The sequence below is a fragment of the Corvus hawaiiensis genome, chromosome 3 (genome assembly GCF_020740725.1).
Source record: "Corvus hawaiiensis isolate bCorHaw1 chromosome 3, bCorHaw1.pri.cur, whole genome shotgun sequence".
In the NCBI taxonomy this organism is placed as follows: Eukaryota; Metazoa; Chordata; class Aves; order Passeriformes; family Corvidae; genus Corvus; species Corvus hawaiiensis.
The window spans coordinates 82,870,367-82,896,384 of NC_063215.1; the positions used below are offsets into that span (position 1 = coordinate 82,870,367).

At 37.8% G+C, this 26,018-nt stretch overlaps 1 long non-coding RNA gene across 1 annotated transcript; it reads right to left on the bottom strand.

Annotated features, from left to right (window-relative positions):
• Positions 1 to 3,074: 3,074 nt before the first annotated feature.
• Positions 3,075 to 16,334, bottom strand: LOC125322636. The gene is made up of 4 exons (XR_007202132.1): positions 16,251 to 16,334; positions 5,389 to 5,536; positions 4,218 to 4,341; positions 3,075 to 3,217 (listed from the first exon to the last, which is right to left on the bottom strand). It is a non-coding gene; the product is annotated as an uncharacterized LOC125322636 (long non-coding RNA).
• Positions 16,335 to 26,018: the final 9,684 nt, after the last annotated feature.

Below are 26,018 nucleotides of genomic sequence, written 5' to 3' on the forward strand. Positions count from 1 at the left end.
AGCAGCTGCTGGCCTCATGTAAGACAGCAACCTTCTTCTCCAGGAGCTGTGAATATGAGGTGATTCTCAACTATAAAGCAAAACCCATTACTTTAGCTCAGACTTCCCCCCCCAACTCCCCCCGCCCCAAAAAAAACCCCAAGCAAAACAAAACAAACAAACAAAAACTCCAACCCAAACCTCCATTCTGCATTCAGATATTTTTCTATAGATTCATCCTGGAAAAAAAAATTAATTTCTATCTCAGGGGAAACTTCAATGAGTGACATAAGTCACAGAGGAACATAAAGAGTACACAAAATGAACACTGAACACTTTACATAAACATTTGCAGTAGAACTGCATATTTTTGAAGATTGATTTTATGACTATAAAAACATATTCTCTATGTGTTATGTCTAGTCTGATGAACACCTTCAGTGATGTATAACTCTACTGAGCTCTTTCACCAGCTAAAGGTTCTCAACCTTTGCAAGCAGTAAGAGAATCCCTTCCCAGTACCAATCCCAGTTTCAGGAGCAATGTAATGTAGACCGTGGTTTTCCCCCAGCTGCCATTGTGGACTACAGGGTTAAGCAGGGACATGCAGTAAGCATGAAAGCATTGCTGTGGCATAGTTCCCTCCCTCTGCCAGCCATGTGGAGTGCTGAGCCTATAGGATTGGTAATGAGAAGGGTGCCAGAAGAAGGACAAAATGGGCCCAAACCACTGGTCCTGTGAAAAAATTAATCCACCCTACCTTTCTTTAGCACTTTAGCTTAGAAGTAACAAATAATACTGCCCCTCAGCAGCAGAGGCCTGAGGACCAGAATTAACATTTACCACCATTTTGTGCTGAGACTATATAATTTTTTGGCAAAACTCAAGAAGCATATTATTGTTATCATCGTCATCGTCATCACTATCATCATTATCTTTTCAGGGACATGGAATTAATGGACTTACTGCTATGAACGATAAATAACTACTGATTTTAAACATGCTGAGTACCCTCAGAGGCAGAACTTTGGTTCTTTATTACTTGTACTGCAACAGAAGTATTTCTGTCATCGGAGGAAGCCGAACAAGGACTTGTGTTTCAAGTGACCAACCACATATTACAAACAAACAAGCTGCAGTGAAATGTTCACAGTTATTAGATTTATATTCGGTGATTTAGTCATTATTTTGTGAACAGTTCTGAACAGCAAACATCTTTGTATGCTTCATGGTCCATTCACAAACAAGTTAAATACAGTGGAAAATATATTCATAGCAGATAACTCCTGAAACTCCCATGCTACATATTTTTAAACCTGATCATCTTACTTTTTCTTAGAAGGGAAATCCTTGTACACAAACAAGTAAGACTTCAAGACCTACGATCTTGCATTATCAACACAATGCAGCACTTTTGTCTAATTTGCAGTGCTTCAGTTCTTCCAGAAGGCTCAATCTTCAGAATTCAAGAACTTCTGGAAGCAGCAAGTTATCTCAGTACTTTTAGCATAGGGCTATTTTCTCGACCTAGAAGAAAAAAAATACTACTTAATTTCTAAACTTGGACATAGAAATAAGTAATAAAGTAGAATCTGAGCCAAGATTTTCTTTGGCTTTTGGGTTTTGAAACCAGGGCAACCATTAGCCTTTTTCTCGCAGATGCAACAGGTACATATGATTTATTATCACTGGTAGGCAATCCATCATGCTCCTATCTGGGTCCTCTCGTTTTGAAATGTTCTCCCAGCACTCCATCTTCTGTGGTCAACTCAACCTTCTGCATTTGCTTAACTTTTTTTTATGAGCTAAGATCTTAATTGCTAAAATTGACTCTTAGAGCAGTTAGTGCCTTGGCTCCTTAGTGTTTGAAATATTTGTTGTGCCTTCAGGATATCTCATTGAAAAGCAGACTTTGGAAATCCATTGTAATATAGTAGCCATTTTCCCCTGTTCTCCTAGGAAAATTATAATTGTCCTTTCCAACTGGTCTGGAAATGAAACCTGAATACCAATTTGAGTTACAGATATATATTCATTCAGGATACAGCATAAATAGCAAAAGAATTCATTCAAAAAATAATTTTTATTTCAATCTGAGTTAGGAAACTGACATTTAAGAAAATATGAGCTCATTTTTCATCTATGGAGGTTGTTTAGTTTAAAACTTTAATATAGAAGAATAAGTCAACAGACTTGCTTTTCTAAGCAACTTTATGTTTGGGAATTCTTGATCTTTTTTTAATCAGTAAAAAGGAGAGAAAATACTCTATTTTAAAGAAAAAAAAAAAGGTAGCAAATTGGTTACAGAAATCAAAGTACACCTCTTACACCTTCCAGATCCATTGAGTAAAAATAAACTTGGATGTAGTTTGCAAACTGAAAGATAGTGGCAATGCTAATATGAATAATGATATAAAAAAGGAAAGAAATGGAAATAAAAAAAATGAATAGAGAATATAAATGTAAGAAGTGATTTGGAGCTTTAAAATAAGCTCAGTGGAAACAGAAATGGAAAAACCATTGGACTGGAACACTGAATGACAGGGATGGAAGAGGAAAGCGTGGAAGAAACCTTGGTGTGTGCACAACTGAAGTGCTTTCGGAAACACTTGAGCAGGAGGATATTAGCTGGCTCAATTCAAGAATTATTTTGAGTTACTAAGGAGAACAGAAGGGGTGATTATAAAAAGGTTCAGCTTTGTGGATATTTAAATGTTTTCCACTACTGCAATACACAGCAGGAAAATCTATTGCTATTATGCTAAACACTGCATAATAATATGAAACTTTTAAAGGAAACTTTTCAACAGCTAATGTCTCTGGCAAGGGAAGGGGCTTAGAGCAGGGAAAAAAACCTGTTCAAGAAGAGAAAGAACTGGGTATTTTACCTAGATGTGAGTTGTGAAATTAGAAGTGATCAATAACCAACAGTTCGCACTTGCAATTTTCAGGGATGTGACAGAGATAAGGAGGGAACGAAATCTTTTTTCTCCTTTTTTTAAATAAGACTGAGTCCAAACCAGCTCCTTACAGCTTGTTGGAAACTTAGAATCAAAGCTCGTGATTCTACCTCAGAAGATCCTGACAGAGCTCCTTCTGATTTCTGTGTCTTCCCCATTGGAGCATGGCTAAAACAATAGCAGAGCTGGACATTTCCCACTTGGCCTTGTCTTCCTCTGATCCCACCTTCTTTTTTCAACCGTATCTCCAGTCCCCTGAGACACTAGGACTCATGGATCTAGGCCAAGATCAGATGAGAACCAGCAAACAAGAATGAGTAGCAAATAACATTGGTTGAACCAAATCCAGTTGCATTTCAAGATTTTTCTATGCATCTAAAGAGGAAAATGTAGCAAAGAGCCAGAAAGTGAAAGGAGTTTTCCTGTTTGGATAGTATTTCACTGGCAGAAACTCATAGAGAGATATTAATAAAGACATTAAAATAAAGATATTTTATATCATGTTTAAAGTTACAAATTTAGCCTATTTAATTTATAATTTGTTTAAATTTCCTATCCATCAGCATATTATAGAATTGCTAGGCATTAAGTAAAGAAATACCGCCTCATACAGGAGTGATTCAAGGAAGAGCAGCTGAAAGGCTTTTTTATATGTCTATTTATTCTGACCACAAGAGTTGTGTTTTGAAGAGCATTTAAGGACACTGCAATTTTCCCTCAAGGCAACTTCAGTTATTTTGCACAGGGCTCATAGTGTAAGATGGATCTGTCCCACGCAACCTTCTTTTTCTGTCCATCCAGACAACCCATGGCTGTCACACTTTATATCCCCTGACATTACTGATTTTTGGAAAAGCCATTGGAGGAATGGCCTGACACACTGCCTGGGTATGGTAATCAAAGAAATGTGGGTTTTGCCTGGTGTGGCAAAGAAAGAATCAGCTATCTGGAAAAGTCATCCTGTCTAAGAAATGAGAATAAACATTTTATTTTAATTGTCATCACGGAGGTCCTTGCACTGCTTTTGAGAGATTGGAAAGATTTTCATGTGTTTTTCACTCTAAAATAACCAAAAAAAACCCAAACCAAACCAACCAACCAACGGAACAAACAAAAAAAATCAGTCTCTTCCTGACAGACTTCCTAGGGGGATTTTTTTGATCACTTTATGAAAAAATTTTGAAAACCTTGTGGGAAGCACTGAGAAGCAAGGAAAGATTGAAAGATTAATGCTTCATTGCATTTCTGGGTATCTGCAGGAGACATCTCTAAAATTACCTTATCTTATGAGTAGTGCCTTTAAATGTTATGTTAGTAGCATTCACATCACCAAGGATCAGGAGCAATTTCATTCCTACAGGAGCAAATTCATCCCATTACAGATGATCAGGTGCAGCAGAGTCTGAATCCCAGAAAAGAGAAAATGTACCGTCAGCATCTAAACATCAAGCAGCATCACTCTGGCTCAGCCAGCAGTGTTAACCTTCTGTACCGTTCCAACAGCAGGTCAGCCTCACTTTGTTTCTTTACACCTCCCTTTTTCCCTGCTGAGGTCAGGGGTGTTGGGATCATGGGACCTGCACCTCCTTTTCATAGCAGGAACAGCCTTATCCTACAGCAAGTGATCCTCCCTCCCAGGGATGTGGGAAGTCACAGCACCATGTTAGAGGCAGCATCCTGGAAGACCAGGTCTTGAAGCCAAATGAGGTCAGATCATCTCAGCAACAGGTGGACAGATATGAAAATTTCATCCCATTCATACCACAATCAATGAAACTTGCTGGCCCTGTGATATCTTTTGCTTTTTTTTTTTTTGCATGTACTGTTGTGAAAACTTGAAATGCTATTACTGACCACTATTGTATACGCAAGCTGTTTCCAATTTTCTTTCTGTTCATTGTTTCTGTTCATTCCTTTTTTCCTTAGAAAACTCCTTGCAACCTGTTTATTTGTCCTTAAAATTAAAATACAGGGAGCTGTCCAGGTGAGTAAGTACAATAACCCATTGGTGTGGACATTGTACATGAAATGGCCATCCCATAGAGCTTTAGAAATTTTTCTTTTTCTGTTTGATCTTCTGGCTAACTTTCTCTGTATATTTTCTGTTTTACTTCATAGAGCTTATTTTCAGAGCTTGGCTGAAATTGTCCTAATGGAAATTTAAAAACCTCAGGTACTAATTAATTTATTAGCAAAGTTGAAGTGGCAAAGCCCTTAGATAAACTGTGTTAAACAACTTTTAACATTAAAATAGAATTTCCTATATGTTAGATATAACGCCTTCAGTACATAAACACCTGGTCAGTTGGGAAGTTTGATCAATGCATCAGGAGAATTGAAACAGCTCTTCTGGTAGAATAGGCTAAACCAGACCAGACTAAAATAGATTATTTTAATTGAAAAGGATCTACAAAAATCATTTAGCCTACCTGCCTGGCCAAGGACTCACCACTTTGAATCTTTTTCTTAAGGGCACTGTCCAAATGCCTCTTAAACACTGACAGGCTTGGGGTATCAAGCACCTCTCAAGGAAATCTGTCTCCGTCTTGGTGAAGAAATGCTTCCTAATGTCCAGTCTAAACATCCAGTTCTGGTACCTAGAAATATTCAAAACAAGACATTCACTTCTAATTACATCTTTTTTTCCCTTTTTACTTACATTATGTATTCTACACGGCCTATCACATTCACTTACAAAGCTTTTGCAATCTGTAGTAATATGTATGTAAAGAAAAAGCTATGAATGAGTAACTTAAATCTTGTAGGTATTTTTCGCAACTCTTGAAGCTAATAAATTATAAATATTACTTTTCTTGGTTTTTTTATGTTTTGGTTTTTTTTCAATCAAAGACACTGAGGCCAATTTAAAAATTTATTTGGTTCTACTCTGTGCTCTGCTTTAATTATAATGTCCATCCTAAAAATGCTGTAGTCAGGGACTATCTTTTTCATATGAAATACTAGAAATTTTATGACATGTAAGAGCTGTAAGATAGTAAAATACTATAGCAATCAGTATATTTCAGTATTTCTGTTAAACATTCTGATTTGACAAGACTTGATAAGATTGTGTGAAACAGTGAATAAATAACCAAAAAAAGCTTAAGAGAACATTTTCATAACCAAAGGACAATGCTGTTTTTATTTAATTTTGAGCAAGCTCAGCTTGCTAATTGTTTAAATTATTGTAATTATCCAGCCTTTACCAAAAGGGTAAAATGGGAAAATCTGAATTGCTCTTTCTTCAAATTAAGTTTCTCACTGAAAATGTACTGTGTGTTTGTACTGATCATGCATACATTTTGTCTCTAATACATAAAACTACAGGAGATGTTTAAAAGCACTCAGTGTTGGCCTAACTAGTGCACATGGTGAAAAACTTTTCCAATAACTTCAATGCCTGTTGACCTGGGCCAACGCCAAGTGTTTTAGAAATTCTTGCTTTCAGATTTTTCCTACTAATTAATGTTTATTACATTGGTTCTTATACCTCACCATAAAAACCAGCACTGCTTTTCTGCCTGTTCAACAAAATGGCTTATTCAAATACATTTAAATTCATAATTTATTTGAGTATGTTTTCAGGATGCTGCATCTCAGGAGCTTATTGGATTTATTTTCCACATAAGCCGTTGAATACCATGACATCCCCAGACTTGAAAACATGCTTCTGCCTCTTAAATCTGATTAAATGCTACCACCACTAGGCATGATTTCTGTCACATACTATCTGGAGCAATGGACTAACCTAAGTCAGTCATCTTGTCTCTCACTCTCCCACACCTGAACTGTCTTTTGAAGTAATACCTGAGGTTTAGTGTTCTTGTTTATAGATCTTTCAAAGGCACAAACTTCTGCTTATTTCAAAGTTCAAGCAAATGCTCAGAAGTTTTACTCTTGTTTAAAAAGAATGTAAAACATATTTTCCAAGTAATAAATGTTTTACATTTCCTTTAAAAATTGAAAACCAAAATCAAAATACCTGTATGTTGCTGCTGTAAAAAATTTTCATTTCATTGAAAAATTCATTTTTCAATGAAATTTTCATTTCATTGAAAAAATGCTTCTAAACTAAAAAATTTTTCTTTAATCTTCCATTGAAATAAAATTTACTTACTGGCCAGCTTTCTATTAAATTCCTCCCAGAGGTCTACATGTCACAGTTTGAAACAACAGATGGGGTAGTGGACAGCAACTGGGGTCCAGAGAGGCCCAGATCCTGCAATGAGAAGTACATCTATCCGCTCCCATGTCACACCCAGCATTTATCTTGGTGCCAGGACCCTTACCAGCACCCATAATCTCACATCTGATGAGGAACCACAAGTTCCAAAAATTCAGGGCAAAATAGGGCTGATTCTTCAAGACAAGTCGCAGAACTTTCCAAATATTTTTAGCACACATGTTTTGAGGAGGAGATACAAGCACTTGCAGATTATATTGGACAGTTAAAGAACAGTTGGAATGTGGGTTTTTTTCAGAAATACTTATGCAGTAGGTGCTTTACAGAATTTTTTGGGGTTTGAAGGATCAGGTAGTAAGTAAAAAAGGACAAACTAGTGAGTTTGAATGAGAATTAAAATATGATATAACAACTATCATAATAAAGCAGTGACTTAATTGCTTTATTACTGAAGTGCTACTAACTCTGCTCAACCACTTGAAAAGTATAATTACTATTTTATCTTTTTTTTTTTTTCGCATTAATATTCAGGACCTGAAATAAATCTCTTTTTTTTCTGTTTTTAATGATCTTATAACTGATGATTTTTGATAAATTAGAAAGATTATTACAAATATAAATGGAAACATATATACAAATATAAGAAAACCATGGGTTTTTTCAGGCAGAGGCCATTTTTTAAAAAGCCAACAAGTCAAGAAAATGTGGTTGCAATTTCTCTGTTACAAAGGACTAGAATTGTCAGAGATCCCTCTGTCAATGCCCTGCTCTTACAGAGATTAAGCTACTCCTGTTGGCTGTTTCCAGAGGACAGAAAGGCATTCCATCCTCCGAGCTCTTTCTCTTCCCTCCCGCCTTCTCTGGAACCCTGATTCCAAATGTATCTTTTGTTTAGCTTTTAAACCTTTCCAGAAGGCATTGGAAGTTGCTCACTACTAACACCAGCTCAGTGTAAGGCACAGAGCGCTGATTTTCAATTGTGTTTGACCAAAATTTGGTGACAAGTTTTGCACACAAGTTAGACTGACAACACATTTGGGATCAAGAAGGAAATTATTTCCCTGCCCAGGCAAAAATGAATTCTTTCCCATGTAAGGAAAGAACAGCCTGATTCTTGAAAAGCACCCATGAGTCTCAGTACAAAAAATCCAAACTGCATCAGAGATCTTGGTTTCTGGCTACATTTTCATGCTCTCCTTCTCTCTGAAGGTGGTTCTTGCCCTACCTCAGATCTTGTGCATTTACTAAAAAATTAGGTCAGTTCTTGTAGTTTGTGCTGTTCCAGGAAGATGTAATTGAGATTCTGTGCATCCTTCTGGTTTACACTTCTACCCATTGCTGCCTGCACTTGCAGAGGAGTTGAATTATTAATATATTATCCCTTCTAAATTAATATTCTTGTGTAAATGAAAAAAAAATCTTTTGTTTTTAAATCTTGTAATTTTAATCAAAAAAATAAATTTCTATTAAGTTTATAGCAATAAGGTATCTAAGGAAAAGGATCTTTATAATAAAAGCTGCAGAGAAAAATTGAAGACTGGGACATCTCAGGTTCAGAAGAGATGTTTGAGCACAATTTCAATTTGCACAGCATTTTTCTAAAGTCTCATTTTCCTTTAAGTGCACAACTAAAACAAATTTGAAGAAAGTTGCTGCAAATAAATAGTTGTCCTTCCTCAGACTGCTCCAGTTATTTTCCTCCTGTCAATTCTTGTCAAGGTTTGGCAGCATAAGCTGAGATTTAGCATGAAGGCAGCGAGGACATCCTTCTTTCTTCCAGACATGCTAAATTCAAGGGTTCATCCTGAAGCAGCCCCTGGAGCCACATGGTGCTGAGAAGGCCACGCTCAGTAGTGCACTTTAGGGCACTGACTTTGCCTCAAAGGCCAGCTGAGTCTTCACCAGAGCAGGCTGCTGGAGCCCTTACTGGAGCCTTTGAAATGTTCTTCTAATATGAATCTAGTTGCATTTTATTCTGAAAATACAAAAAAACCCCAAGCAAACTCAGAACAATTGCCAGAAAATATTCTAATGTGATATTTTCAAAATTTTCTATATTCCAAGGGCCAGCAGCCATTAGATTCCTAATTTTTCAAATCATTGCAGTTCGAAAATGCAATGTCTTGGGGTCTTTCAGGCATGGAAGAAAATTAATTAGCCTCTCTTGAAAGCTGGAATCCAAAACCCAACTGCTTTCCCTGGGATCCTGTCCTCCCAGACGTTGTGCCTTGTGGTTTACTACCTTAAGAGACAATTACTGAGTGTATCATGGACAGCCTATAAAATGAAAGGATTTAATATAGCTTTAAGACAGAAAACTCACTCAAAGCAATCTCCTCTTCCTTCCTTTCCATGCTATGGAAGAACAACTTGCCAGCATTTCCAGTAAGTTTGCTCCTCACTTCTCCCTAGTAAGTCACACTGGGATATGCTCTTTATACCTGACATGTCTTACTCTGTTTCTGCTGATCTTCCATTCTTTTCTTTCTTCCATTCTTATGAAAGGTAGAAAAAAATTCATAGGGGACAAATTTCACAAACCCTTGTAGTGCTACCTGTGTATGTGTATGCTAAGTTTCATCCTATACATTCTGAAGGTATCTTCTAGGAAATCTGTGTGGGACACCTCTCTTTCTTCCCTTGATTATTTTTTTGGTTATTACAGGTTACCCTGGACCTGTTTACCAGAGCAACTGAATAAGTAAAGCTTTCTCAGGGCAACTAAACAGGACACCCATGGGACAGAATGCACCTCTTGTTTAGTACGTCAAACATTTCCTGTGTTAGTGACAAGGAAGAGAAATAATTGCCTGCAAAAAATCTCATGCAGTCCTCAAGCAAGAACTAATATATTTAACATATTTTAATAACTGAAAATTCTAGGAAGATGTTTATGATCAAGGAAAAACTTTTAAAAGCCTCTAACTGGATGCATCTACCTCCTTCTCCCAGTTTGTGCTTGACTCCTATTAAATCCTATTAAACTTGTATGCAAACTGAAAAAGGTTATTCTGAAAAGGACTATTTTTTATTAAATGTCCTCCAAAGTTTCGTAAGTTTCATGTTTTTTCTTATTAGAATTTTGAAAAATGATTAAATCCTTTTCATGTTCTTTAAAATTGTTCTTCATAAATCGAAAGCATCAATTCCTCCTGTAAATTCCTCCCTCCCCCTTCTTTGGGTTTGTAGGTCTTTAAGCAAAATATTATTTTTACTGAAAGTGAAATTCTGCTTAGAATTAGCATTAGAAAACATCTATGAATTTGGGAGATACCGTTTTTACAAGAGACGGAGAAGGAATCTTAAATTTTTTTTGTACTGGAGGAGCACAGAGGGTATAAAAACCAGCTATTGTTAGAAAAGGGGTTTTTAGTTTTAGGTAAGACGAGCAAAAGCAAAAAAATTGTTGCTAAGAAAGATATATAATATCCAGAAAAATTAAACTGGATAGGTGGAAAATCTTTCTTATAAGTGCAGATCATCAAAATGACTAATCAAGGTCTTTAGGAAAGTTAGAAAAACATGCAAAAGAAAAAATGGATCTGCCTGGGTGGGAAAACTTCAATGTCCCTTCCAACATTATGATTTATTATATTTTTTTGACATAGTAAATCTAATTTAATCTTACAAACCTTACTGTAGTTCTTTCATTCTCTCTATGACATTTGTCACTTTTTGTCTTCCACATCTCAAAATTCTCAGCTATTCCAACAAGCCGTTATCTGTTCAGAGGTTCATCATTCACAAAATGTCTTTCTTCCCACCTTCTTCTGTGACAACATATTTAAAATCTTTTTTTATGTGTTAGCCTAGCCCATTTTATCTTAGAAGTTGCCACATATACCTGTCTTGGTTGTGCTTGTGTTCCACACAAGTCTTCATTTATGCTGTGGAAAATTACTTACATCAAAACCAAAAACCAGCAAAACTGGAACACAGAAACTGAGGAAACAGGTCACAGAATTTCTGGTTTACTCTGGGGAGGATTTTTTTTAACCATCCATCTATGGGTCCTTGAGCAAGTCTCTAGACTACTTCTAAGTGGTCTGTGAAAGATAATAAAAGCAAACAAACCTACCTATTGACAGTAGACTGAACATTCATATACAGGCATGTACAAGGAATGTTTCAGGGGATTTTCAAATTAAAAGTGTTTACTCAAGAGTAACACACCTCCAATTTTAATTTTTATTTGTGAATATTATGGTGCAACTTCCAATAGATCTTTCACCATGACAGCCCCTCAAGATTTAGCAGGACAGATAGTTATGGGACACCTGTAGCCTGGGGGAATCGGATGAGACCAATCTGGGTCTTGCATCAAAAACTGAAACCTGCAGGACAAAGTTATAAAACTATATAACTGTTGACAAAGTCTGGGGCTAGGACAGGATCCAGTTGTACTCAGGCTCCTCTCTCTTTTCTGCACCTCGTGACTCAACAGGAGGGCTTCTTTAAAACATTTTGAAGCTCCTATTCCTACCCATGACAGAGAGCAACGATGGCTTACCACTGGGAAGTGCTGTGACACCCACCTCTTGGCAAGATAGATGGCTTTCCTCGGCTCTCCTAGACAAGAATCCTGATCTTTACATAACTGAAGGTATCTGATATGGAGGCTTCCTGTGGCAATAAGAAGATTTGACTTTACAGATAAACCAGTGCCTGAAACAGCACCAGAAGACCCTGTGCATCTTTCCAGTCACAGACACATATGAGTATTTCTCACTGCATATGGAGGTATTAAGACAGCCAGAAGACTGAGGTTTTCTGTCCTATTGTCAAGGAATTTCCATTAATGGAAAACAAGAACATGAGTTCTGTCCTGAAACCTGTCTATGAAACACTCAAGAATACACAAAGAAGAAAGATTTTTATACCTGCAGAGTGAAACATTAGTAATTTATATCTTCTGGGACAACAGAACAATTTAATTTTCAAAAATCCGAGTTTGAACTTCTAAAACCTTCATGCAGTTTTCAAAGAGACAACTAACCATTGTAATGGTTCTTGCAGAAAAAAAATTCTTTCTTTGAAACCACATTCTTAAAATAAGCTGCTGTCTCCTAGTCACAATTAAGATTTTTAAGTATGCCAATTACTTGTTCTTAAGAGATTTTGATTGCACTTCTGAGAAAAGTGATGTGGGAATCAAGTCAATTCTCAGAAGGCACTCAAGAAGTTTTTAAAATAATTTTTCTGATGTATGAAAGCATAATCTAAATGGAACTGTGTTTTCACATAAGGTCTTTTTCCTTAATGTATGGTGTATTAAGCAATACTACTCATAGCTATAGTTCAAAGAATTTTAAGAGGCACCAAGAAGTTTGTTTAAAAGGTGGTAGGAAAAAAACACCCTCTTGCATTCTTTCTACAGAACAAACATCACTGTAAAACATTTTTTTTCCCCCTTTCAGATAACAGTTTTTAACTGCTGGTATTTTCACTTTGGATTTCATATAAGCTTAAGTGCATGTGAATGTATTTGCACTGTAAGGGTGAATCCCTTCAAGGGCTATTACCATTTAAACTTTAAGAAGGTAGAGAGGACCAAGATGGAAAGAAGGACTAATGACATCAATAGCTCAGCCTGTCCCAGCTGCAAGAGAGCCTGGAGCTTCAGTAGGTATGAAGATCTCTCTCTCCAGCCAGCGCTCCTCCAAAAGGCAGTTCAGGAGGCAGCAAGATCACAGGATTACCATTTCCTGGCTGTCAGGACTTCAGGGAACTCTCTGATTTTGTTTTCCATTCAAAACACAAACTGTTTTCTGTGTGTGGAAACTGGTTTTTTGTATGCAGCTTACATGTAAGGTGTAAGGAACTTCACATGGAAAAGATGATTTTTATCTGTCTACACGTTATATTTAAAATATCTGGGAGCACATGGCTTTTTCTTTCTGGGTTCTGTGAATAAAATTCACCAAAGTGAATGAAACACCTGAAAGTGGGTGAAGAATTATAGTACAATACAAATGTCATGAGTCTCAAAAAGATACAAGAAATTTTATGGTGACATTGTAAGAGGTGGTGATCATAAAGCCGTTACGCAGCTTTGCCCTTTGAACTACAGAAGGTCTCAGAATAGTACAACACACACACAAAAACCTCCGCATGACAGACTTGGTCTAAAAAATATCTCACTTTTGATTAATTCTTACTAATAGTGAATAATATCCATTTGGTTCAGCACTCTCACTGACAGTGTGAGCTCACAGGACCCTCTGCTCTCCCCATTTACCTTCTTTCTGCCTTCTCACACCCCTGCTTCCCTTCAGCCCCAGAGCCCACACTGCTACAGAGGAGTGGAGCTGTGCCTGGAATTCAGCCTCCTTCTCAATTTTCATCTCTTCTTAGCCCATCTCTCAGAAAGATTTTATAATCAATATCAAAATCATTGCAAAAAAGTAGAGTTAGAAAATGTTTTGCATGTCATTCCTTCCAATGCCAAAATTTCTGACATAACAGAAGAGCCCTGAAAAATTAGTATTTTATCCTCTGTAGAAGCATTAAGGAATTCCCCCCAGTAAAACCTAGCTGGTAATTTGGCCATAATGGAGTCCTGAAGGATTATAGAAGTAGCTGTATTATCCTGAGCAAATACTCAATTGCTACTTGCATGAAATTTTTAATTAAACTGCCATTAAGAATTACAAACAAATCTGAATGTATTACTGTGATCCTACATGGAAGAGACAGAGAAGATGGGAAATAAAAGCTGTCTTGTGCTGAGAAAAATTTCTGAAATAAAACATCCAATATCTCACCCCCAAAGAAAAAAAATGGCAGCAAAACAGGCAGGAGAATGCAACAGCCCAAACATGTGCTCTTATTCAAATCTAGGTTATGTTGGTTTGGTGCAAAAACCTATTAGGAAAATAAAGAGATGGGAGAAACCCATGTGAAATGCAAAGTATGGGAAAAAAGTCACAAGCTGACTGTGATGTCTTAAAAAAATATTTCTATGGAAGCCTTTCCTCTTTTTCATATATTTTCTAATATCTGTTTTGCACAAATTGATTAGTACAGATAATTTGAAATAATTAAATAAAGTTGAAATAAATATTGGAACTAAATATAGGTATGGCTTTAAACCAGTCTTAATAGTTAGTTCATATCATGGTAAGACATGCATGACTAAGACTCTTAATACATATCTTCCCATCTGTGTTTTATTGAAGTTGTAATTTCTTTCCTGTTCCAGCAAAGATCTACTCTGTTTCCATCCTGAATGTGCTGTTCCAATTAAAAATACACTGTGCTTGTATTATGTTTGTTACAGGCAACGGGTTGATACTTCAGTTCTCTCATCAATTTTTAAATGATCTTTATAAGGAGTATCAATTTTTTCAGGGTTTTTTTGAGACCACATTTTCTATGTTTAATTACAGATGTAATTTTGACCTCATTATTTTGAAACTTGGACTTTTGGAAACAGCTTTCCTTTTTTTCAGAGTATTTTTATATTATTATAATTCACTTACATTTCACAGCTCTGACCAACAGCATTTTTTTTTGAGGTCAATAAAACCCCAGTATCTGTACAAAGGAGGTAGCTATTTACATGCAAACATGGGCAGCATCCCATCACTTCACAACAGAAAAAAGATCAGTGCCTCTGTTAACCTCCTTCCTCATATTATTCAAGTGGCACTTCAATTAGTTTTGCTTTATTCAGTTAGCTCTTGCTTGAGATAACAGATTTGTCCCTAATAAGGTTCATGTGGGTGAGTGGCAATGTGGAGGGATGATGTGCTGTGTGCAGTATTTTTTTAGCATTGAAGGAAAATTCAGTTTAAAAAAATGTGGCTTGTATTAAGTGCTCGTAATGGCAGAAGACAGGACTATTTTTTGACCTCCTGTGAGTTCCACTGTTGTGTGCCAGTTTCTGGGAATCTCATCTCCTTAGGCTTGAATTGCCCTCTAGTCCCTTGATTTCAGTGTTCTGGTGGAACATAACAGTGCCAGAAGTATACTAAGAGGTTGTGCCAGCCTGAGGGGCTGCGGGAAACATCAGGGCCAGAGCTTGTACGGACAGCCAGACCCAGCTGTGGGGTTGGGCACCCTGGGCAGCTTCCTTGCCTGGAAAAGTCTTCTCTGGACACGAGATTTAATCCTAAAAAGTGAATGGCAGCAACTTCAATTATCACAGTGACCTTTTGGAAACTACAAATGTCAAAAGGAGAGCTGTATTTGTGGGTGAAGTCAGAGCTATTTCAGAGCTGGAAGAGGTGAAGCACCCACCTATTTCAGATACTCCTGATGTTGTAATGCCTTCTGTTTGGGCAAAAGAGTACACCACCATCTGCTACTCTCTTTAAAAGTTACAGCATCTGCTTTCCAGATGTGTTGCCAGTGCATCTGGCAGCCAGGTGAAGCCCACCCAGGCCCCTCAATCAGGAGCAGGTGCTGCCAGAAGCTGTAGTGGGGCCTCAGAGACATGGCAGGCAGAACAAAGCACCAACACCTCCCTCCTGTGAACACCTACAGGAAGCAAAAGCTCTTCCTGACAAACATATCTTTTCTGATCCATGCTACATGACAGAACACAGTGAGAAATTATTTTATTTGATATTCTATAAGTTGCTACAACTCTAAGCTGATTAGAAACTGTGAATAACATAATTTTCTTCTAAGAGAAGTAAGTAAAAGACCATTTGTAGCCTCTTATTCACAGCATTTCAAAAAAGCCCTCAACTTTACCTGCATGAGCAGTCACACTAAAATCCTCCGTGCAGATTGCAGGCATAAGGATCCATACCTGCATATTGGATTGGCCTCATACTCAGTGTTTGCAGAACCCCTTTAACAGCAAGGAGGGACACCAAAGGGACAGGAGATAATTTTTTACAGCAGTTCGTGTAAGTCATGGAGTTCTGGGGGAGTTTGCTGCATTTTGAAGCATTTCACAGAGTCATTGAATCATTAAGGTTGGAAAAGACCTTTAAGTTCATCAAATCCGACCATCAACCCAGCACCACCACCATTAAACCATGTCCTCAAGTACCACATCCACATGTTTTTTTGAACGCTTCCAGGATGGTGACTCCATCAGTTCCCCAGGAGCCTGTTCCAATTCTGTACAACCCTTTACAAGAAGAATTTTTTCCTAATATCTAATCCAAACTTACCCTGATGCGACTTGAGGCCATTTCCTCTTGTCCTGTCATCTAAATCCTGTTTTCATTTGACAACAGAATAATTGAGATGCAGAAGTACCTGTATGCAAACAATTTTTATTATAAGCTTTTTTTATTGTTTTAGGGAAAAAACCATATTCACATTTTTTGTATTAGCAAAAATAGTTGTGGTATGACATGGCCTTTGAATACTGTGAAACAATAATTATGAGAGGAAAAAAACCACAATCATTTAATCAGTTGCAGTTTTCTACATTTCCTTAAATCACACATATGGTTTCACTCCAAATATGAATAAAGATTAGGTCATTGCTCATTTTATGTGCATTGTTTCAGCCTTTCTTAATGAGCAAACTTGTTTTCAGAGCAATTAAAGATTTTTTTTTTCTTTTGAAGTTTTACAGTAGGTAAGAAAATAGAACAAAAAGCACCACTTTGCAAAAATGCTGTGGCACGTTTTAATTCAACAGCTGTACAGCGAACTTGTTGCACATGTTCAGGCAATGGCAACATGTTAATCCCATTAATTCCCTTTCCCTGAGGTCTTTGCTGACTGTTTGACTGATAAAATTCACATTTTATTAGTTATGACAGATCAGGCTTTGGTTTTCCTCTCTCTGGGGAAATGCCATCCTGTTATTTTAAGGTGAATTGTTCAGATCAATTAAAAAAACTGCCTTAAATTCTCATGACTGTTAATGCAGGGCAGCATTTTGGGGAAACAGTTCCACGCTTTCCCTGACAGTAGGGTTCTACTGATTATGAAAAAAATGAAGATGTGATGGACAAGGATCCTCCTAGGGATTCAGTCCAAAACACCTGGAACACCCTGCTTCCTTGGCCTTCAAAAACCTGCATCTCAGAAAGATGAGCAAATAACTTTGCTTTTTCCTTTCTCTTTAACTTGTTTGATTTTTACTATTTTCAGTATGATTCCTCTGCCAATACTTAGATATCCAGCCACTATTACACAGATGGGTGCAGCTGGGAAGTGTCAGTTTGTGATGTTTCTGCCCTGGCTCTGCTTCCCTCTCCTGCCATACATGTGTACCTACAGGCTCGCCCAAAAAAGCTGAGCCAGAATATGGGGTAGGAGAATAAAAATCCAACCTTATCTAATCACAGCTTTCTGAAAACCCATTTCTCCAAATAAAGGAGTATAGATTGTTCTTGAAATCCCCAAACTGTGGATTACTAAAAGCTGCTCTGGGATAAGTAAGAGAAATGAGATTGTCATTGTATGTGACAATGGGCAGACATCAACAGTGAATCAAAGCTGGAAAATTCTGTTCTCTTCTTTTTTAAGACCTGATGAGTTTCGGTCCTCAGTTGCACTGATTAGTTGAAATAATTTTTTTGTCCAAGGAAACTTTCAGCATTTTTCTTTTCAGCCCCACTACTGCTTTACTTCACACTTGTAATACTTAATAGGTTTAGAGTGTTTTCCCATTAGTAAAATTGATAATTGAACAATTGATCCTGTAGAGCACCTAGTAATACCTGATGTTAACTTTCCACAATTTAAAAAAATGGACTGAGCACATGTTTTTTCACAGCTGAGCTGTTTTACAGGCATTGAGGGTCATTTCTCACCATAGGATCACTTCACAGAGTTTTTAAATGAACTTTATTATTGGCTTTTTTAAAAATATTCACAATTTATATTGACCTTTTTCCCACAGACTTCCATTATTTTCATATGTTCAAAAAATTGTAATAGGTTAGAGGTGGATGGTTTTCTTTTAAAGAAAAATTGCTGCTGTATGTCTGAATTACCTCAAATCTCTGCAAATTGAATAATTTTGGTTTTAAACATCAATTTTATTGCTGAGATAAGTCTTAATTTTCTCCAGTTCTCTGAAGCACCAGCTCTGATTTTTCAAAGCATATATATAATTCTTTCTAACTTCTTGATCAAGTGGAACAATATTAGTATTATCCTCATCATGAAAAGTAGTATTATAGTTTATTTATGGGGCAACCGAAATGAGAATGACAACCAGTCTAAGAACAAACATTTGAAATACAGTGTGGGAGCACCACACAGCTCTCTTTCACTGGTGGGGGGTGAGAAATTCCCTTCCACTGAGTCATTAGTGGCTCATAAATGCATGAATTATTTCAGAAGTTCACTAAAATGTTAATTATGTTTTTAAAAAGCTCTATCTGCCTTGTGAATGTTACAGGTCTTTCAAAGTGATACATGTTCTTGGGGAACTACAACCAAAGCCAGAAATAATAAAAATGCTGTCCAAGTCCCGTGAATCCTCAAAATTACTCACTTGTCTTCAAAATTATTTCTAAACATGAAAATCCACTGTTAGAAAGGTCTTGGCAAAATCACAAGAGATTTGTGCCAGAATTAAATCAAACTGATACCTGTCCTGTGCTGATATGCTCCTTTCAGTCATCTTTGCCACTTTTTCCTACTCTTGGACGTGCTATCAGAAGTGTCACATAACTTGCACAAAAATGTCTATATTTTTCTGGTCGATGCAAGAAAAAGAATCATAGAATCATTAAGGTTTGAAAAGACGTCTAAGATCTTCAAGTCCAACCTAACATTGCAAGGTCCACAACTAAACCAAGTTCCCTTGGAAGGCATAAATTAATCTTCAGCCAAGCGGGCCAGATGTAGGTAGTCACGGTAAGTTTTACTCGTACAGCCTGTCCAGCTCAGCACTCATGACCAGCCTCCCTTGCTGGTCATCAGGGCTGTTAGAGTTCAGGACAGAACTTTTGTCCACAAATAAGGGCTGCAAGGGCAGGAACTACAATTTCTGTGTTTTCCACAGACACAGGACTTATTGTGTCTGGCATTCTCTCAGAAGAGGGAATGTGCAAAGTGGAACCACATAGTTGAGTACTAGTGGCATGACCATGACCTGAATCCTCTGGTCTTCTGACCTGACTTGTGACTGACTAGCCACAAGTGATGGAAAAATTTTAGCCGTCATCCCTATTTTCAGTGCCATTATGAGTACCTAATCATCTCTTAGATTGATATTTTATGTCAGATTTCATATGGGGTTTACCCCATTTAAAGGAAGGAGACATACAAAGAATTAGTAAATGGGAGTGGAAAGGTAGTACACCACGTCAGGGCTTGTAGGGCTCGGACTGTGGTATGTCTGAGAGCAGAAAAATCCCATTCTTGCATGACCGAGGAAAATGCAATCAGCAAAAGTACTGGAAAAAATCTTGCCTAATTACATATTTACACAATACAGAGAAATGGCATTGGAGTTGTTCCAGGTTTTTGGTTACATAATACATGTTCGACAAAACTGTCTAATTATAACTGCACATATTTACTCAAGAGCTATAAAAGGCTTCAACGAAGATCCTCCCAGAAAGATTAAAAAAAAAGTTAATAATTTACCATTGCTCCAAAATCTGTTGCCTTTCAGTTTATAAATATATGAACTGAATATTATTTAATAGTATATAATAATGTTCTTCGAGTCTCTTAATTATTGGTTTCAACCAATAATATCTTGGAAGTGGTCTGAGTGGGATATTCCTTCTAGAACAGACAAAAATAGACCACAAGGGCTTCAAAATTTTCTTTTCTCACTGGACAGCTGCAGGAGGCAGTCTTACATCCTGAAGAATCAAAATACCTGCATGTATTAACATACAAGGGATGTGATGTTCTTGGATGACAAAGGTTGTTGTAATGGGAGTTCTCCAAAATAAAAACAAAATCCAAACATAAGCTGTTATCACTAGAGCAGCAGAGGTAAATAGGAAAAGTCCATCCTGATGAAAAACAAAATAACTCGTGATTTTTAAGTTTCCCTTGTGAGTATTGACAAAAAGGCAAAACCCTGAAATGAACTGATTTTAAAACAGATGTTATTTTGGAAATATGGAAACAACCTTAAAGGAGAGGTTTCTGGAATAGTTTGCTTTTGTTCTTGCAGCTAAATGTAATCATTCCATCTGTCCATCTAATGGGCTTCCTGCTTCACTCCCCACCCTCTGGGCACCCCACTGCATGGTGCAAAGGGCCAGCAGCCTCTTCCTACAGCCCACATTTCAGCTTCCTTTCTACCCTTCCCTGGCCCTGGCACAGCACAGAAACAGCCCAGCAGCCTCCCACCCCTTTCTCCCAGACAGTTGCAGTGCCTTGGAACCTCACAGCCATTGCTCTTTCACCCGTCCCTTCTCCTCAGTGATACCTCCTGGGCTCAGCCATCGGGATGCAGAAGCCAGTGTGTTCTCCTTGATGCTGGTATGCTGGGAAAGCTGCACCCCACCTTTGAGGTCAGGACACCTCCAACCCAAGAGAAAGCAGGGTGTCAGGTAAGACAGAAGCGTCCTCACGACCTGGGGAGTCAGGAGGGCTCATGGAGAACCAGGCGTTCTGCCCTTTGGCCTGATTCTTACTGTAAAATTCACAAGGACCAACAAATCTCCACAGATTGTCTCATTTCCATGGAGCCAGTATTTTCTGGTGTAAGAACAGCTCTATCAATGACTCCTCTTTTTTTCAACCATCTCTAGTCCTGAGATAAATTTAATGAGGTTTTGTAGAAGCATCATGTCCTCAGCACATCAAGCATAGACACAAAGTTGCACCACTGACTCATCAGATGAAATGCAAAATATCTCAGCACAGAAGGGCTTTAGAAGAAGCTCAGGGAACAAGTCACTCTGCTGCTTGTACCTTCTGTCATGACGAACTCCCAGCCAAACAGCAACTTCATTTTGTTAGTACAAAAGCACTCTTTAGTCCACAGGGCTTCCACACAATTGACAGGTCTACACATTAAATCAAAATTTTTCTTCTTCTAGAATGTGTACAATAAAGTAGTGTCTTCAAAGTCAGTAATGGTAACAGTGATACACAGGCTTGAGACGATGGGTCTGCATGTTCTCACCAGATAAGTGTTAGTTTATCTAGAGATAAACTATACACAAGACAGAAGAAAACTCCCTTTTGCAGAAGCATTAGCAAGTCCATTTCTTGTTTTAATAGATGCACCTCCCTCCCACTTACCTTTATTTTTTGCACTCCCTTTAAATACGTTAAATATCCAAATACATTATCAGGCAGAGAAGCTTATTATTTGAATGCTGATTTTTAATCTGTGACAAATACATTATATATAATAGCTTCCTCTTAATATTTCATAATCATCTTCATTTAATAATTGATCTGAGTCTAATTTGTAATGCTCATTACTCATATGAATTGAAAATGTTTTTCATCTCACACTATAGATCCAGCATGGGCAGACAGGAGCTATGACTGCTGCCCTCATTGTGTTACTCAGGAGCCAGGGCCTGGAGAGCAGCACAGGTGAAGGGCAAGAAGCACATCCCTTCCCTGGGAATGCTCAAGGAGAGAAATTGCTTCTGCTGAATGTGCTCTGACGTATGCTGAGCGCATGTCAGCAGAGTGAAGGGCATGTCTCATGCTATCTGTTCAATTGCGCTCACTGCCAGCTCAAGCATGTCTTTCCCTGTGTTGACACGCATGAAAACTTGCAGAAAAAGCTCTGACTGCTAATACTTTCTTCTTGCATCCCAGCTTTCAGTGCTGGTAAAATGCAGTTAAGCCTCATGAAAGGACTGTGCTCATAAATTCTTGTTAGATATATAATATTTTGCTACATGCACTCAGATGATCTGTCATGGAATAATCCTTCTCATATTTTGGAATCCTGCATATTCAATATATTGCGACAATTGCCACTTAAAAAAATCAAAGGATTTTTTTTCTTACATTGTAGTCTTATGACCTGCCAACTATTAGTACCTGCAAGGATCTGTTGCCCAAACTATAGTTGAATGTAGTCAATTTTTCTTGCTGCAAGATGTTTCTGTAGCACAAAATACACTACAGTGTTTGGACCATCAAAGTAGTGTTTGGACACAGCAGGTGAATTAGCCAGAGTTAACAGATAGGCTAGCCCAAGGAAACCAGCAATTAGTGATGTAACAAGCAAGTATTGGTGGAGGTATTTTAATTTGTAGAAACTATGGAGCAAAAAATTTGGGAAATTTGTTTCAACAGCTGTGAAGTCATGCTCTTACAGGACAACTGTGGACCTTTTCAAGCCTCAGGGTGTTTCAACAGATGTCTTGCACTCCACATTACTCAAGCAGTAACAGGTCACAATAAGCATGAAAGAAAAGCCAGGGTGAGGTGACGTGGTAAAGTTCCTGCTGCAGCAGGCAGACAGGCTGCTAGACACAGCCTGCTGCACCTGCATCAGGTACTGGATGGGAGTGCTCCCCTTTCCTACATCTTCCCTTTCCTACATCTGAAAAGCCTCAGACCTCACCTAGAGATACTTATGGTGAACCCTTCCATGAAAATGATGGGATTTACTTCAATGAATTATATGTGAAACTACTCAAATGTTTTAAAATTATATTCCTTTTTGTGTAAGTTACAGATATTATTTTTGACCAAATTGAGTATTTTAAATTTATTTCTTCTTCTACTGCAAGTTCTTTGGAGTAGGAATCACTTCTTCATATGTGAAGGTAAAACACCTCAGGCATTGAGTCCCAGAATTTTGAGGGAGGCTAATTTTATTATCAATACAATCATTTTCTGTCCAATACATTCCAAACACATCTGTCCAATAAAATATAAAACAAGTACTTTGGTACTCTCCATCCTTCTTTCCAGGGAAAGACTCTGCTGAGAAATGAAGAGGAAAGAAAGGTTTGTTGAAGCAGAAAATTTCTGGTCTACCTTCTCCTCCTCCTCCTCCTCTGCTGTGTCAGGGCCAAAGCCCTTCAGAGCAAACTTGTGGTATCACCCAAACGTTTGGTACATGTACGATAATATGCATGGGTTTTTGCAGCACCAAAAATCAGCAATCAGGACCAACAGTGCTTGACCCAAGCAGTCTTGGCACGTCTCGGATCTTTTAAGAGCCTGAGCCATGTTCCCCTCCCAGGGTTTTCCTTTTTCTGTGCTGATCACCTGCTTTAACTTGATCCTAGTAATTCTGTATGACAGTGGTGTTTGCTACATATAAAACACACCAAAAAAATCTTGCTGTATTTTAGGTTGTCTGACACTGTAATCAGCACTGGCCTCAGCTGGGCATACAGCCAGCTCATGACTCTCATCAGCTCTGACCTGGGTACTTGCATTAGGTCCCCCAAACGGCTGAGATAGATCTGATAAAGGGTTAGGTGCTCGCTGGAATTTAAATGTCAAGGAGGATAGGGATGTTTTGTGGGATTTTCAAAATGCCCTGCCTCTAAAAGTCTTACACTGATTAGTCTCTTTTGCTTGAGCACATTCTTGATCTGGGTTGTTTGGGTTGCTAATGTAAAAGAGAGTGAAAAACCTTCAATGCTGAATATGCATAGATGTGTCCCACTGTTTATGTGCGCAGTGCAGAGCACTTCCAGATGGCTTTGATGCATACTAAATGTTTATTATGTTTTCTAAAATTATTTGATTGAGTTTAACAAATTATAACCGAGTGTCTGAAAGGAGAGAGGAAACAAACAGATACACAACTATAATGTTTCAAAAAGCTAAGTAATTGTTTGTAATTGCTGTTCAGGGATATTTGTTTTCACCTGTGGTAAAATATTTTTGTTGTGTGCTCTCCAACAAGTACTTTGGAAAGCAGCATCCAGAACAAGGTGTTCCTACTCATTGTTTGAACTCCTGGCAAAAAGAGCATAGGGGTGAGGAAGTCCTTAAAAATAGAGCAGGTAAACAAGGTTCACCAGCCTGCCAGGATGCATGCATACAAACTGGTTTGCTAAATCTGATCATTTCCCAGTAAGACTGTCTTTATTTATTTTTGTATTTATTTTGATATATAGTAAAAGATCTCCAAAGCACCAAAGTGTTCTATTCAGAATATTAACTGTTCAAGTCTAGCTGCTATGGCTTCTTCTTGACTTCAGCAGGAGCCAGTAGCTATCAGTCCCAAGAAGCAGGCGGTCCCAGGTTTTTTTCATTCCTCCATACAGTGCCATGCCTTTACACTGCAGTTCCTCCACTGAAGGTAAACTTGCAGAAGATGGCATAAATATTGGATAAAATTTCTTGGGAGCTTGACCTTCATTGCAACTCACTATGCATTAGTTCATGATCATGATGCTTATCACCCAAGCTAGTCAGACATCTAACTCCAGTGAATTCTGGTAAAAGTTAGTCACAGAAGTCTTTTTGCTGGGCTGGATCTGATGTCTTGCAACACCTACAAGTCTGTGCTTAAGTATCTAAGTCATCCTAAAAGAAACTATATTTTAGTCCTTCTCCTCTTAATCTCCAAGTGTTGTGATAACCTGTGAAGCCACTGAAAGTCTAGTGAAAGAAAAACAGACAAAGCATTTTAAAATTTAACATGAAGTAAAATTCAGTTCATTTCCAGCTCACCAAAACAATCTTCACATAATCATCAAGATTTAATTAAAATTTTTTTTGCACCTCTTAAACTGCATTTGATGTTTGAGGTTATTTTCCATGCTTCACCTCTTGAATAATCTTTCCCCCTTTATAGGTGAAATGGGGAAAACCACCTGAAACATACAGCACAGTTTGAAATGGCCTTTATAGCTTTGCCCATAAGACTTCCAGGACCTTAGTAAATGGTAGGTTTCTCAAGGATCAAATCAGTACACCTCACATTCGTGATTTTATGTCGGAAAAGGTGGTTTTGTAACACACCTGGGGATACCTCTCCTTCGACTTCTGAACTTAAAGACAGGCTATGCTATGTCTTGAGCATTTTCAGAAACCAGTGCTGGATTTTCCTCATTGATAAAAAGCCTGATATTCAAAGCCTGATAGAAAAAAGTCTTTTGAAAACATCACAGTGAAGTGCAGATGAATATAGACAGGGTAAGAGTGCTGAGGCAAAAAATAAGGGACGTAGTCTGGAATAACAAGCTGTGTCAGAAGATCCCTTTGGAAAGCTCAGAGTCAGCACTGCTAGAGAAGTCTTCAGAAACTTATCAGACAGCATTTCACATCGCCAGGAAGAAAAGCAAGGTATAGGAGGTGAATTAAAGCTGGTCCCTCTGAGCTGGGCTATGCACTCAAGACCTGCCAATCGCAGCCTCTGTTTTTAGGTGAGGTCATTAATTATTTCTTCTTAACTTCAACTGCACACATGAATGTTTTCATAAGTTTCCACACTAAGAAAATATTTGTTTATATTTCTCCCCATAACAAAAATTCTCTGCTGCTAATTCTGTTAGAGGAGGAAAATATTACATTCTTTTGATTCCACAAGTTGCATTTTCCTTCCTGCTAGGTAGCATTCATGACTGTGCATACACAGGGGCAGAAGTTGAGGCATTTTTGTTCCTCAGTATGAGAATGGCAGGTTACAGTTAGCAGCTGAAGCCTAATTTTTCCAACTCCTCAGTCATCTTGGGTATATCCACTGCATTGAAAAAAACACCAACCAACCAACCAAAAACCAACCAGAAGGTGAAAGAAAATGAAGGTGGAAAAGACAGTGAAAGGCAGACTTTTTTTAACAGAATGAAAAGCTAAATTTCCTATTTCTCCAGAATTTTCAATGAAACAAATGCAGGTAGAAGGAGCAGTGGAAGAACAGTTTTCCCATTTGTTCCTTTTCTCACTAAGGGATTTAGATCCCAGCAAGTCCAAGAAGAACTGAAATCTGTTTTAAGGTATACTATAAAGGTCTTCCATTTCGAATCATTATTTACACCAAAGCAAAATAAAGTAAACAGGGTAATTAACATTTCCCAAATATCAGTTATTCCATACATCTCCCACTGCACAAGGATTTC